Below are 16074 nucleotides of genomic sequence, written 5' to 3'. Positions count from 1 at the left end.
TGCGCTGGGGTCTGCTTGAAGCTGGTTCCAAGAGGCTGAATGCTCCAGAGAGCAGGAGTCAACCTGAGCTTATCTCAGCTCCGAGCACTCCTGACGTTGGATAAAGGGCAGTGTTTACCCAAGAACAATGTGGGGTTAAAATTTAGTAAGTCCTTGTGCAACTCCTCATGGAGAGGCAGCAAGGACAAATAAACATCTCTCAAACACAGTCAGTACTCAGGCTCAGTGTTTAATTCATCCTCCGGAAATGCATCTTGTTTATAGCCATTCATTGCAGGGGCTTGCAACAGCAGGGGTCTGATCCACTCCAAATTTCAGGAGAAATAATATGATCCTCGTTTTGCTCTTGTTTGTTCCTAGGAGAGAACACAAGGTCAAATCTTCAAGTCATACAAAGTTTGCTCTGAACCACTTGAGTGTTTCTGGTTTTTTTTCAGAAAGTTTTTCCTCTGCTCTCTCTCCCTTTCCATGCCTCCCTCTCCTTCCAGCTTCCCAGCCCAGGAGGAGCCCAAGGTGCCAGAGGATTTGGGTTTCCTCCGTGGGTGATGAAGGCTTCTAGAAGGAATTAAGGCTGGGTGGCCAACAACCAGCAGCTCCCAAGGCTGAAGGCTGGGATGTCTCTTATCTACTGCACCCCCACGGAGACAAGAGGGGAGCAACCGCACGTGGGAAACCCCCCTCCCTCCTCCCAGGGGATGCTGCAATGAGAAATCCCCTTCTCTGGGAGCTGGTCCAGGCCCATGCATTTCACAAGGCTGAGAGGGAGCAGTGCCAGCTTTATTGACAGAAACCCGTGAATTGGGTCATGTTGCCCGTTCCCCCTCCCAGCACGGAGCTCTCCTCGTGCACAGACACCCAGGGAGCGCTGTGCTCCGGGGGATGCTCCGGTGCAGGAGCTGGACACAGGCTGGCTGTGCTCAAATGAGCCCTGAGCCCCCGGGTAATGCTCTTCTCCTCTAGGATGAGAGCCAAAGCTGCCCTGTGCCAAGGGCTGGGCATGGAGGGGGTGGAATGGAGGGAGAAGGGGGGATCCTCATTCAGTTTAATAACTCCGTGGCGGTGTCAGAGCCAGTGATGTGCCTGACCTACATAGAGCCCCGAGCCCTCCGAGCATGATCGATCCATTGGCAGCAGAGAAATCACAGTGTGGGGGAGGATCTGCCTCCCTGCATCCAGCCGGGATCTCCCCTGGGACAGCACCAGGGCTGTGCTGGGTGAAGCCACACGGCAGCAGCTTCTCCTCCGATGCTGGGCACCATGTGCATCTCACAGCATCCCTCTCTGGTACCCTCCACGCTCAACAGCCCTGGCACAGAGCAACCTGCCCCTTGGACACCTATTTTGGGATGTTCTCCTTCTTTTGTGCTGCTGGGAGGGAGAGGTGTTGTGTTGTGCGTGCCCCTGGGACACCTCTGAGTGATGCACACAAGGCTTTGGCTGCTAAGAAGTCACAAGGTGCCCTCCTTGGCTCAGCAGCTGCATTCACATCTCCTGATGGAGCCTGCTAATGGATCACCAGAGGATTTGAGTGTCCTCCTCCCTCCCAGGTGTCTGGTTTCTCCAGCCTGGAATCACACCCTGAAGCCTTTTCCTTCGGCTCGGTGGTTTGAGCATCTCACACCCCGGGGCCGCTCTCGCTGACCTCCCAGCTTCTGCTGCCAAGGATGGATGTTCCTGGCGTAATTTGCTCTTTGTTATCCTTCAGAGGGGCGATTGGGAGGATGGCAGGAATGGAAAGGAAAGACGCTGTGGTGCCAGGTGATATTTCCCCCCCGCAAATCCCGAAATTCTCATTAAGAAACAGCCAGGCGAGGCATAAAAATACCATCTTAGGACACAGTGGGCCTAATCCTGCAGCCTGCCTCGCCCCAAGCGCCCCTCCCCTGCCTGCTGGCGGCTTTAGCCAGCGAGTCTTGGTCTGGGGGAGGATGGATGAACAGCCAGAGTGAGAGACTGCGGCGTGGGCAGCAGCGTGGAGGAGGATGGAGAGAGGTGTGTGACGTGCAGGACAGCGTGTCCTCGCAGTGGGTAACTCTTCTGGGGACAAAAGCCGGGTCTTCTGGGTGTCAGTGTCACGTCCCTCCCCTCAGGTTGTGTCTTTGTTAGCGCTGCCTCCGCGGAGCAGCGGAGCCGCTCTGCCACAGCAATTACCGAGCTCGTTAAACGCAGCAAACCAAACTCTGCGCGGAACGAGGGAAAGGAAAGCGAGTTAAAAGGTGGGCAGAGCCTGGCATCGCCTCCTCCCGGCGGCCGAGCGGTGCCCCGCGGAAAGCACCGAGCCAAGTTTCGGTTTTACACGGCAGGAATGAATCACGGAGCCGGCGAACACCCAACTGCTCGGGGAGAAAGGGAGCGCTCCCCGGCCGGGCACCGGGCTGCTAATTAGCAAATAAAGGCTAATCCAATCAATTAAGTGCTCAGCCTGGAGAGGAGGGCACGCCTTTGCTGGAATGGGGACAGAGTGGGGCTGGGGCCGCTCTGGCTGTCGGGGTCTCTGCCGCAGGATGCTCCTGGGAAAACCCAGCTCTCCCAGGGAACAATCCTCCTCTCTGGTTAATTGGGATGCAGGGAGTTAGGAGCGGGATGGATGCTCAGCATGTCCCGTGTCCCCGAGGTGTGCTGGGCTCTCTAGGGGGATGCTGGGGGTCGTTCTGTGAGGCAGAGAGGTTTCTGTGCCCTGAGTGCATGAGCGGGCTCCATCCCTTCTCCAGCCATCCCTTCAGGGATGGAGGAGCTGCAGCCCATCCAGGCTGGGCCCTATCCTCAGCCCAGGCCACCCTCCGAGGCACCCCAGTGTCACCACAGCGGGTGAGCAGTGGCCACAGCACCCTGGGGACAGTCAGTGAGCGAGGCAGAGGCAGAGGCAAACGGCAGGAATCACTGACTCCTTCCAGCCTGGCAAACTCAGCCTCGGGAGAGCAGCAAAAGGAAATTAAAAGCTGACTCAGTGATGGCAAGCAGGGATCTCCCAGGGCTTATCAGCAGCCAGGGTGGCTCCCCAGTAGAGCCCAGGGCTGGGGGACCTGGCTGAGGGTCCTAAACCTGTGCTGACCCCATGCCAGCCCTACTTTGTCTGCACAGCTCGGTCCTGTCCCGGCAGACCCCTGACACGAGGCTTTTCCTGAACATTCCCTCCTGCCTCCCCTCTGATTTCGGCACCATTAAAATGTTTTCCACCACCACCTCTCTCAATTACATGTTTTTAAAAAGTCATTAAAGAGAATTCCCCATGAAATTATTTTGATTTCCCGCCCCTCTGTCTCCTTCCAAACTAATGAGATTAATTGAAAACTACAAACATTTTCCAAAGGCCCAAGGCAAACGCGATGGCAAGCACATGTAACTCTTCCCAAGGATTGCATCCACCCTCCCTCCTGCTTTCCAGCTCGGAGCATCCCTCCCGACACGGGGCTGCATTTTGCAGTCTCAGAAGGTGCTCAGGTTTGGAAACCTTTGATATTTTTTCCCCCCTCCTTTGAGGAAGGAAAAAGAAAGTGCCTGAGGAATGAGAGCTGTCAGAGGCAATAATGTGAGATCTCACTTGTGGCTGGCAGGCAGAGGGGGGGTTCTAAGGGGGGTTTTTCCTCTCTGGCGTGTGGTGTTAACTGGGGAACTTCAAACAGGGACATGGGGAGGAATTTAGGAAAGTTTTACTGCTTTCTCTTAGCCTCCAGGTAGGAAAAGAAAAATGAAGTCTTCTAAACCCAATAACCTGCAAAGCAAACCTGACAATTGCCCTGTTCTCCTCCCAGGTGTTTGTCTGCTCGTGGTGTTTGATTCCTCCCATCCTGGGTTAATCAATAGGACAAATCTCTGGTGTCGCTCCTCTCCTGGCCCCCACGGGCTCCTCCAGGACTGATGACAGCAAACAGCCCTTCAGAGGGGGCTGAAACTCTCTGAATAAAGATAAATAAAGGGAACAACACGGGAGAGTTTTTACTGTGGGGTGGAGCAACCTCTCAGCATCACCTCCCCTGAGGTGCTGCTTTAAACAGGGTGAAAGAAAACCTTAAAAAAACACCAGTAAAGCCCCAAACCCTGCAGAATTCCATGGGATCACACACCTAAAGACACATGGCAGTGAGGGAGATGGTGACAATGGTTTTGGAATTGGAGCAAACATTTATTAGCACGGAACTCCCCCATCCCCAAGGCCCAGTTTGTGCAAACACAGGGCACTGAGGAGGGCAGGGTAATTAAGGTGAAAATTGGGTTTGCTCCTGTGCCATGAGGATTTTAGCCTCACTCACCATGGAATCATGGAATTTGGGACGGAAGGGACCTTAAAGGTGGGCAGGGACACCTTCTGCTAGATCAGGTTTCTCCAAGCCCCATCCAGCCTGGCCTTGGACACTTCCAGGGGCTCAGAGGTACTTCCAACCCCTCTCCTCTCAGGCTGGATTTCCACGGCACCACAGGGAAGATGCTGTGAGATGCCCATGGAGGTGAATCACCCCCTCAGAAGGGGGACTGGAGGGTGCCCAGGAGAGCAAAGAGCCTCACAGCAGCGCGGTGCCGGCACCAGCGGGGGTCCAGGGCGGCCGAGGGACAACCAGCACAAGAGCCTGGCCAAAAATGACTGCGGTGGATCCCATCCCCAGCACCCTCTGACAAGTTAGAAACCTCCAGTTTATTAAAGATACATTCCTGCCCTAATAAAAGACGCGTTGTCTGGTGGCGGGGAGGCTGCAGGATGTTATGGTTGGAATGTTCCTCGGCCTTTGTGTAATTAAGAGCCCCACCAGCTGTGGATCTGCAAGGAGCTGGTTTTTCCCCCTGCCCTAGACAGGCAGAGTTGATGTTTTCTGTGATCTCTATGATGTCACCAGCTTCCCTTTGATGTGTGCAAGCGAGGGACCTCCGAGGCTCATATTTGTCTGAGCACTGCTTGTGAGATGACCCAGTAGGACGGAGGCAAGATTAATTGCTGGAGAGAAGAGGCTGATCCCTGTGTCCCTGTATCCATATTCATTAGTGCATAAGGGCTGTGGTGAGCCAAAGGCACAAATAATAATAACAGGATGAAGTCACTTCCATGAAGTTTTCAATAATGGGGCAAAAGGATGGAATTTTTTCCCTGGCTCACATGGGGAGAATGGAGACACAGAGCAGTGAAAGGTTTGCCTTGACAGAATAGCACAGGATGTCCCACGAGGGGCGTGTGGGGAGCTGGACCCTGAGCAGATCCCTGCTGGTCCCTCCTCTGTGCTGTGCCACCCGAGTAACACAACCAAACCACGGATTTGCAGCGGTTTCCTCATGCAAATCCTTCTCTTGGACTGGTTGGGGACAAGTGACACTGCAGGGGTGGCCAGGGGCAGCAGTGGAGCAGCCCTTGGGGTTTGTGGGACATGGATGAACTGGGATCTGCTGAGTCTTCGGCCTCCACAGCACAAACCAACCTCCCAAAACCACTGGAAAACATTTTGTTCCTATTTTTTTTCTGACAGCCTCGCTCCCACCACCACATTCCATGCTTGACACTAAAGGTTCTCCCATGGCACAGCTCAGGTGCTCCCTGGGGTCTCCTGGTCCCTCTCTAATGATCTGGATTTTCCAGGGACAGAAAGAGCCAGAGGCTGAATCCTGATTGAATGCCCATTATAATGAAAGAAATGGATATATTTTAATGCAACCCCTCAGCTGTGTCACCTTGGGGGTCCATGGGGGCAGCTGGAGCCCATCCTTCCACCCAGGCTTGGAAAATCGTTCCACTGGTGGCTGCTGAGGTGTTATCCTGGGTTAGATAGAAAACAGCCCCATGACATCAGAGAGGGCCCAGCACAGGCTGTAGGAACAGTGTGTCCCCACCACTCCCACCCTGGCTGCTTGCTGGGACAAATACGTGTCCCAAACCTCCCCAGGAACGGGTATTTCTGCAGGTATATATCCTGCAAGCAGCCCAGAACTGGATTGAGATAAGGTGGCTGCTGGGAGGATGTGGAAATGCCTGTCAGGCCTACAAACCTGCAGGGCAAATTAAGCAATCGTGTTCCCAGGACATACATAAAAATAAGTAAAAAACACTATTAATCCATAGCAACAAAAGGAGATGGCATGGCAACAGCAGCAACTGCTGCAAAACAAAACAGCAACGAGAGGAGGGGAGAGGAGGGGAGAGAGAAAATCAGCCCTGCTCTGGATTTTGGGGGTTTTTAAGGTCAGGGGAGATGTTGCATCCCGGGTGGGCGAGTCAGAGCACAGTCTGGGTGCTGGTGCCAGGCTGGCTGCGTGGTCCTGCCCCCATCCGTGCACAGCTCTGCTCCAGTCCCAGGGTGCTGGAGCACCCAGGGGTGCCTGCTGTGCCCACCAGAGCTGGGAAGGGGCTGCAGGGAGGCAGTGCCGTGAGGAGGTGGTGGCTGTGCTTAGGGCAGGGGGGCTCTCTGGGGGTCCCTGAGCCTCTGCTCAGGCTGAGAAAGGTCCCAGATCCTGAGGGTTGGCAGCAGAGCAGGGCAGGGAGCTGAAGATACCAAATCCAATTTGTTGTGCTTTTTGTTTTTTTTTTTTCTTTCTAAATTAAACCAAAGCATCAACAGCAGCTCTTAATTACCTCACCAAGATGAGCTGCTCATGGCACTGCAGAGGAAAAAGAGCCTTTTACTCCTTAGCACTGAAGTTCTGTGGACTTGCTGCCCCTCAGGGGCAGCTGCTGAGCTCCCACCCCTCAAAATGAAGCTTTCAGCTCTCTTGAGGGCAACATCCCTCCAGGAAACAAAACTGGGCTAAACTCAGCATCAAAACATGGCTCCATCCCTGTTTTGAACCCAGGCAGAGCTCTGCTGTGGCTGCGTGGGAAGAGCGTGATGGAAATAAGCCCTAATGGGTGTTAATTTGGAGTGGGAAGTTTGTGAGTCAGGCGGGGGTGCAGGGGAGGAGTGGGCAGGAACCACGATGCCGAGCAGTGCTGAGCTCCTGCTGCCTGCTGAGAGAGGTTTTTCTGTGCTCCTGGCAGGGCTGGGCAGGCTGGGAGCACCCCGGTGGGGCGAGGAGGGTTTGGAAGGAGAAAGGGAGCTGCTGGGAGAAAGGATTGCATCCAGGCAGCTTGGCTGGATCAGAACCCACGCTCAGGGGATGGTTGTTAAAGGAGATTTTCCATGCTGTGAGAGCCAAAGCAAACACGGTGAAACTTAATTAAATGCCTGCCTGCTAAAATAATAATTTTCTTATGAATTGAGGAAGGTAAAATACAATGAGAGATGGACCTGATAAAGGAACCACGATTCTCCAGCGTGCCTGGCAGGAGCACAGGGGTAAAGAGCACAATAAAGCAGGTTTGTTGGTGGGGAAGGTCCTCCACTTTTCCCTCATGTGTGGGATGCTCTCCAGGGCTGTGCCAGCTGCTGAAGCCCTCACAGACTGCCTGTCTCCATCCCAAACCGTGGACACCCAATCCAGCACTGCCTGACAGCTCCAGGAATGGTGGTGTCTGAATTACCAAAATATTAATGCTTGTCTAGAGGAAGGAGAAGGAAGAAGGGGGGGAGAAAAATCTCTGAATGGCTGGAATTTTCATTCTGTTCTTGCTGGTGCTGGGGAGAGGGGAGGAACCTCCTGTGGGGGGGCCCAGGGCCACTTCTGCACGCTGAGAACTTGCTCGGTGTGGCTTTGGACAGGAAAAAAATGTCAGCTGGAAGAAAGCCCTTCCAAGTAAGTAGGGACTGGTAATATCATCATCATCCAGACAGCCCAGGAGAATCATTTCAGGAGGCAAAGCTGGGGGAAAAAAAAAATAAAAAAGAGGTCTTGAACCGTGCACCTGCAGGATGGGCTGCCCCCAAGCACGAGGAGTGAGTGCAGTGTGTGCTCCTGCTCCCAGGTCTGCAAGCTGCAGACACAGAGGCCAGACTGAGATTCCTTCTGAAAGTGTCTCTCTGAATGTTATTTCCATTTAGAAAGGAAAAAAACCCCTTGGGATGGAGGGATGGATTTAATCTTTAAAGGGCTGCAGGTCTGCTGCCTCTGCTCCCCCGAGCCCAGGGTGTTCAGCATCTCCAGGACCTCAGAAAGAGAAGCTTTCCAGCCCTCCCTGGTCTGTGATAGGACTAATAAAATGTAGCAAAATGAGGAGGATAAGAAGAAATTTTGAGTTTTTCCTCCATTTTTGGTGGTTGGCTTCAACACAGCACTGCTGGCTCCAGCCAGTGCATTTGGCTTCTTGGGCTTGACTCAGGGTTTGTGGGTTCAGTACTTTTATATACCTCAAACCCATAGGGGAAGGGTTAGGCCAAAGCCCTGTTTTTTCATGATTTCAATAAATATGATTGTCTCCAAAAAGTTCCGTTTTCCTGCCTACTCCAAATTCAGATATTCCTTCTCTCTCCATAAAAAAAAGCCAAACCCAGGGACTGAAGGACTGGATTTGGACCCTACTTCATCTGGCATTGACTCCTGTGGATATGCTGAGCATTACTTCACAGCTGAAATTAAAGAAATAAACCCACTAATAAAATAAACTAATAACTTTCCCCCTCTTTGTCTTTCTCTGGGAATCAGGAATGGCTCAGCCTGTACAATAATTATACTGTAAGCATTACAAAAAAAAAGTTCTTGACTCCTGCCATTCCCAGCCCTTCCCACCAAAGTGCGGGGGGGGGGGGAACCTTGGCAATAAATTAAAACCAGTTTTATTTACCTTGAACTACTCAGCCAAGAATGCACATTATTTAGGGACTGGAATAAAAAGCCATTCACTCTAGTTCAATTGGCCATTTAGTTCAATTTGTGTGTGTTACTGCAGGTAATTACTATGGTAATAATGTACTGTAATCTGTGCTGATTTGGAACTTGTCCTGTTTCTGTATTAATAATAAGTGCCATATATGTACTAATTACCAGTTTGTTACCATGGTTATTTGCGTAGATGCCATGTTAATGATACCCTGGAAACATAAAGCAATCACATTTTTGAATTAAATCTTTGTGGTCTCTTTAGTGCTAAAAGCCCAATTCACATAAAATAATGATGAAGAAAATGAGCTCATCGGGGCTGCCTCGCCAGCGAGCTGATTAGCCGAGCTGCATAAATATATGGCTTTGCCATACTGAAAAATTAGAGCCTCCAAAACATTTTCCACGGTTGCTAAGTAACTCCCCAAAGATGACATCACTTACAGGAACATGCGGTGCCAGATCTGTCATGCACACGTATTTATAGAGCACTCGGAGCGCGCCCGGCCCCGGCGCTGCCAGAGGTGTCAGGGGCTGGCTCCCAGCCAGGGCCAGGGGGCAAAGAAATGGGCATCTCCCTCCTTTCCCCCCCAGACTCACCCACACGCAGCCCTGGCTCCGTGGAGGCAATCCAGAGGCATCTGTTTTTCGGGATTATTTAAAGCCAGAAGGGACCCGTGCGATCCCTGCTCGACAATAATTTCACACTGCGAGGCCTGCGCTGGCTCGTGTCTCTTCTCCTCTTCAAATTGAGCTGAGCAGCACATTTAGGGGGATGATTTGTTGGGAATGTGGACTGGGAAGGACAGGCTACTGCTGCTTCCCAGGCTGAGGGAACCTACTGCGTGTCACTGGGTGCTGGGCAGACATCTCCAGGTTTTCCGTGGGATGATGACCAGCAGTTATCCCTGCAGCCTCCCATCCCACTCTTCCTGCCAATGGCCTGCTATTCCCGCACAGCAGCCACCTCGCTGGCCGTGCTGGATCCACATCACAATTAAAAATAGTTCCCTGGCAACAAAACCATTCCCTTTTCCCTGACCGTAGAGTAAACAATGGGTCCTTCCTACCCTGGAATTAATGGCGATCCTTTAACCAGATGACACTGGGAAAAGGGCTGGGGAAAGCTGGAGCAGGGCAGCTGGGGGGCCCTGCAGACAGCAAGGAAGAAGGCAGGGAAATCTATAGGTCCCAACCCTGTAGTAAAGCCTGATCCCTGCTGCTGTGGGTGAAGCCTGGTGGATCTGGAGCTGTTGCAGATCCATTGGGAAGCAGCAAGACCCAGAGCTGCAGGAGAGAGTGGGGTTTGGGCACCTCAGATCAGCCGCAGGATGGGGCTGGGAGTCTCCTCTCTCACTGGCAGGAGAAGAGCAAGAAGGTGGGAAAGAGCATCCTGGTGAGTCTGCCTGAGGGCAGCCCCTGTTCTGTACCGTGTGTGCCTGGGAGGACAAACAAGCTCTGGAATCCTGGCCAAAAGCCCTGGGAAAATCACAATATCCATTTGTGAAATTTCCTGCCCCTCAGCAGGTCAGGGATGGGCTGGCTGAGGCATCCACTGGAGGGTGCCCAGAGCTTTCACCCGTCAAGGAACCACTGGCTCAGAGCTGTTGTTGTCCTCCCGTTATCCTCTGTTTTCCTCCCTCTGCTTTGGCCCGAGGCCATCCCAGCGTTTCCCTCCCTGCTCCTGCAGAACCCAGTCCCACAGCGGATGCCATGTCACTTGAAAAGCTACTTAGTGCTCTTTATTATCTGGTCATTATTTTTCCACTGAAGTCTGAGATAAGCAAAGCATAAATCAAACCAGAACAGGAGCCACTTGGAGCAGGTAAAGCATGGAAAAGATTTTAATCAGTGATTCTGGGCAAGAAAAGCAAAAAGAGGGAGAGGGAGGGAGGAAAGGGGAGGGGGGAGAAACAAAGAAAGGGAAAGAAACACCACTTGTTGTTTGTGGGATGAAGACAAATGTTTCCAAAGCCACATTTTCCACATGACGCCCAGTAAAAGCTCTCGGTTTGATTATTAATCACAGGGCAGCCTCCATCCATCACTCCATCCCTCCGTGCCTCCCGAGCTGTTTGATGTGCCACCCTCCGCCCTCCCCTCCCACAGCCCCCGCACTGGGCAGCTGTGACAGGGGACAGCAAAGCCCGGGAAGTTGTTCCAATAAAGAAAATGCCATCAAATAAATAGAGGAGGAAATAAATAAGAGACTATCAGGGAAGCTGCTGCCGTGCTGGTTGGATCCCTCTGCCTCTCGAGACTTCTGGAGAGCTGCTGACACTGGGAGCGTCTTCTGAAATGGATGGACTTTGCCTCTTGCCTCATACATCTGTTTAACGACCTCTCCTCGCAGGCACTTGACATGTGATTTATGGGATATAAATTTTACCTCTTTGCTCGGGTGTCGCAATCCCCGCGTTCCGCAAGGTGAGAGCACCTCGCCCCGCCGGGATGCCGGGCTGGCTCCCTCGGCTTCCTGCTCGCCGAACTTTCTTCCTCGGGCCCTTCCTTTAAAAAGCAAAATAAAAAAACCCCAAACAACAACCCCTCCCCCCCCCCCCAAAAAAATCCAACCCCTCTAACAGACCTTAAAAAATGTGTTTTTTCCTCTCTGAAAGAAAACTGCTGCTGACACAGCGTTCAAGGCTGGCAGTGCTTTTCAAAAAAAAGCAAACAGCAGCATCCCAGCTGATTTCCTGTAAATAATAATAATAAATACATATATAAATAAATAAGTCCTTAATTCTTTTACTGGCATCTGTAGCCTCTAATTCATAAATTCATCAGGACTTTCCCAGGATGTCAGTTTTGGCAAATGAGCCCTGAGTTGCTTCATGCTAATGGAGCGGTGGGCTGCCTGACCTCAGGAAATAGAGAGGCCAAACATGAAAAAACAGAGCCGGGTTCAAGGCTGGGGCTGTGAACCCCAGATTTGAGGGTGAGGTCGGCAAAGGGTCAGGGAAGCATTGTGTGCAGCGCGAGGGAGAAACGCTGGTTTCTATTTAAAGCCTTTCATGCCGCTGCCAGAGCCCTCTCGGCATTGTGTGCGGGAGCAGCCCGGCGATTGAGAAATGCGCCTTGGAGATCCTGACTGCAGGAATGGGGAAAGATTGGAAACAGCCACACTCACGTGTTGCGAGCCAAACCCTCCCCTACCTTGGGAAGAAAGGGAGGGCGAGATCTGCCTGGCTCTTTTCAGCGGCTAACGCAGATGGATTTGCTTTGGCATTTAAGGGTGATGGATGTGCCAGGTACTATTCATTAGGAATGATTTGTTGGGGCCAGCGTAGCTCGCCTGCCCATTAGGACGCATTTACTTCGCAGGTTAGTAATGATGGGTGCTCTTAATAGTTCCTAAGTATCGGAGGGCATTAAAAAGCCCTGGAAGAGAAGGCTATCAATATTTACAGCTTCAATTTGTTGGGGGAGGAAACCGGAGCGTGTGCCTGGAAGGGGTGTCCGCCCCAGTCCCTGCTCCCAGAGGTGGGTATTGGCATGAAGAAGGCTGAGGCAAGCTCTGAATGCGGTTGTGCTTTGCCCCCAGTGCATCCCAGTGATGCGGCAGTGGCAGCTTGTTTGGCTCCTTCTGGGGGAAACTGAGGCCCAACTCCAAATTTGGGTGCACAGACCCAGCGGCAGAGCCTGGCAGCCCCAGGTGAGCCACAGTCCTGTTGGGTTTGCCTCTCCATCAGCACCACGGGCCATGATCAGAGCAGGCAGAAGGTCGTTCACTGAGGGATGATTACGGCTAATACATCCCAATTCCCTTCCCTTGCCCTCCCCCCCCCGGCACGGCGCGGGCTTGGCTCAGAGTGAGATCCCGTTAACAGCCCTCAGCCGATGGGCAGCCATTTACTTAAGCCCCGATTTTTCATTAAAATAGCACATATGGCTATCAAGCATCGCAAGGTCACGGGACTGCATTGTCTCAGCTTAATATGATGCCATTAAGGCTGGACCATTACGTCCCCGATACAGCACGTTCAGCAGCGCAAGATCAAGCATTGGGCAAGACTGCAATTTCCTCCTGTCCTCCTGCTATGATCTTATCAAAGCCTGACTGATCTCCACGTACCAAATCGCGCTGGAGAGCATTAAATATCGTGAAAGGCCCCGTTTCCAGCAGCCCGTGGGGAGGGTGGGTCACAGTCCAGCTCCCTTTGTGTTACACCATCCCTCTTCTGCAGGGGAGTCAGGATGGGGTGGCTCAAGCATCCAGGCTGAGAAATCAGTGTGAGTTCATATTTTATCTTTACCATTGGTGTTGGGTTTTATTTTGAAGCCTGACCTCTTAATCAAGCCCACGTGAGTCTGAGTCTGATTTTGCTGCCCTCACGGCCACGGTGCTGGCCTGGGACCCTCGTCACGGTGGCCATTCCTGCTCTGTGTAACCTTCAGCAGCCCTCTCATTTCTCTCTCAGATAACTAGACAAGAATAATTCCTTTCTTCCAGCTTTTATCTTCCTGTCTGAGCTACAGGTGCCTGCATGGAGTCCCTTTATTTTACCGCGCCGAGTTTCTGGCCCAGCAAGGCCCTGCTCTCCGTACTCGACGAGATGCAGGAAGGCTGGAGAACAATTATGGAAGAGAAGCAGAGGTAGGAAAAGGCAGACTGGAAGCTGTCTGGTGGCTTTATTAAGCCATGCAAAGAGGTGGCACTCAGTGACTCCCTGGCACTGGCACGAGGTGTGTACGTGTGCCCGGGTGGGAGGTTTCGTGCTGAGATGAAAGCGTGTAAATAAAGGCAGGTTTGCGTGAGCAGCAGCCCTGCCAAAGAGGAAAATCTCTCACAAGATCTCCACCAGAAGGGTTTGCAGAGCAAACAGAAGTGTTGTTTCATCTCAAAGGATGCCAAGCCCCACCGAGATGTGAGGAAGGAATGGCAAGGACCCCATGGAAGGAACACGATGGCTTTTTCCAGCACACACTGAGCAGCCGCAGCCGTGCCGGGTCAGTGAGGCTGGGCAGGGACCAGAGGGCCCCACTGGGAAGGGGTTTCCTTGCAAAGCAGACTCACCAACTCCCCAAAAATGAACAGAGATACAAAAGCCAAGCTCCTCTGCCATCATTTGAGCCAGAACAGCTTGAAAGATAATGAGCTAATTGAGCAGTGGAGGCCATCTCCCCACAGCTATGTGTCAGCTCCTGTTACCCGCTCCAGAACGCTCGCTGAGAATACACAGACCCTCTCTGGAGGTATTGATCATTTATTTTCCAGGCCCTGTGCTGCCCCTTCCCCTGGGCAGGCAGGGATGGAGGCTGAGGGTGGCCGTGCCGGGCTCCCCCCGCAGACAGCCCGTCAGCTGCAATTGTTTTCTAGTGAAAATAGATGTTGGGTATCGATCCCTCTCCTCCCGTGGAGTCCGGGGACCTTCTCCTTAGTTACTCTAATAAAACACAACTAATTAAATTTGTGCCTTGCTTTTTCAATATTGCATTATCCTAATTACTAATTAAGGGAGACCACGTGTAAGGGGTAGGCATTATTCCCTGCAAAAGATCCCCCTAATGGCCTAAATGACATCTCGGGGAAGGAGGAAATCTTTTAGCAAAGGCCAAGACTGAGGCTTGGGAAGGGATCCCTGGGGGCAACTTAACGAGAGGCTCTTTAACCCTTCAGTTGCTGCCCTGGAATGTGCTGAATCATGGATTAGCTGGGAAAACGCCAGTGCAAAGCTGTCCTGCATGTGGCAGGCAGGGAAAAGGGAAAATTGGGGTGGAATTGAAAGGAATGGGGGCATCTCTGCACGGAAAGCACGTCAGGGGAGAGTTGAGGAAGCGGCTTTTCAAGAGGAGTGCGTTGCCCACTCCCACACGTCCTCCCACGCAGCCTGGCGTGGACATTCTGGCCGTCCGGCCCGTCCGGGGACATACCAGAGCTGGGGCTTGGCAGGGAGGAACGAGGCCTTTCAAGCCTGTACTCGACATCCTGCTCTTGTCAGGGCTGTGCCAGAAGGGCTTTGTTATGTTCCAAGTGGCAATCAAACACACAACATCACAGACAGCGTTCTTTGGGGGACTACTGCCAGTGGGGAAATCTCACTGCTCTGCACTTCAGGAGCCCCCAGTGGCTCCAGGTAATGGAGCACTGGGACTTGTGACACCAAATTAAAGCCAGGCTTAAACCAGACTGCTGGCAGAGCAGACTAAGCCGGCCTCTACACAAAGATCTTTGAATAAATCCCAAACTTCCTTTAACACGCCCCAGGGCCTGAAGCCTGTGGCGGGCTCGCTGACCCCCTCCCTGCTGGAGCACCCTCGGTTGGAGTTCACCAACATTTTCATTTCGTTTTCTGTGTGAGCCGCCGCTCACGCTCCGGCTGTTCTGGCTCCGTAAGTCACCGGCTCATTTCTCACACGGCTCTTTTTAGAAACATATTTCCCCCCTTAAATACACGGCTTGGAAGTGTGAGCTGAGATTCATGCTGAAAGAAATTGGGGAAGAATAGCAAATAGGTACTTGTTGGAGGGAAAAAAAAATATCATACTTCGGGCATTGTAGAGAGTTTCACAATGCTGGGACTCAGGAAGAGCAGCTCTGCCACAGATTTTGGCGTTCACTGGAGCTTCCCAGGGCAGCAATGATCCTTCACCTTTGGGATGAAGCTTTCAGGTCTTCACTCAGGAGGAGTCACCAGCATTTGACATCTGGAGAAGCTGAGGCACCAAAACGGGGACTGTTCCAGGTCAAGCACCTTTCAAACCCTCCCTATTTCCCTTTCCGTGGTGGTTTGCATGCTGCTTTTTGTAGCACTGCTACAGACAAAAATTGGCCAAGGAATCATTAATGGAAATTTCAGAAGACTCCAAACAATATCAATGTCTATGATTTGGCATCCTGTTGGTTTCCATTCTGCCCACAAGTTAAACTGATCACGGCTCTGTTTTGGCTTATTTTATCTCTCCCTTCTGCGGAGTGATTGAAATCTTAATAATCAAGGATAATACCGACGCCAAAGTTTTAAGCAATAAACATATAAACAGAATGAAGAGAAGCAGAATGCTCACGTCTCTCAACAGTGCAAATGGTTCAGTTTTATTTTGCTGTAGCAGATGTTAAGTTTCCAATAATAAAATAAAATAAAAAATCTAAGGGAGACATTTAGCAAAGTATAGCTTTACACTCCAGAGTTATCACTCCAATTTCAACTGGGACCATAAAGTTTTATGAGCTATTAAATTGCCCTAAACCTCCTTTAACACACCAGCTCTAATGTTGGAGATTAACCATTTAGAAAAAGGAGGTTACCTTGGCTGAGATCGGGCCATTTTCCTGCACTCTGCTTCAGTCAATAACACTTTGCTGTGGCAGAGCCATTTGCTGGGTGTGTGGTTGGTAATTAGCCCGCATGCCCTGCAGGTAATGCAGCTGCAGGAGCTCCCATCCCTCCCACGGCGCCAGGAGCA

The 16074-nt window shown here is 51.9% G+C and overlaps 1 long non-coding RNA gene across 1 annotated transcript; it reads right to left on the bottom strand.

Annotated features, from left to right (window-relative positions):
- Positions 1–209: 209 nt before the first annotated feature.
- LOC116454462 lies at positions 210–9588 on the bottom strand. The gene is made up of 3 exons (XR_004244106.1): positions 9268–9588; positions 3726–3896; positions 210–356 (listed from the first exon to the last, which is right to left on the bottom strand). It is a non-coding gene; the product is annotated as an uncharacterized LOC116454462 (long non-coding RNA).
- Positions 9589–16074: the final 6486 nt, after the last annotated feature.

This window comes from Corvus moneduloides, chromosome 21, assembly GCF_009650955.1.
Source record: "Corvus moneduloides isolate bCorMon1 chromosome 21, bCorMon1.pri, whole genome shotgun sequence".
Classification (NCBI taxonomy): domain Eukaryota; kingdom Metazoa; phylum Chordata; class Aves; order Passeriformes; family Corvidae; genus Corvus; species Corvus moneduloides.
This window is presented reverse-complemented; position numbering and strand designations above follow the sequence as displayed.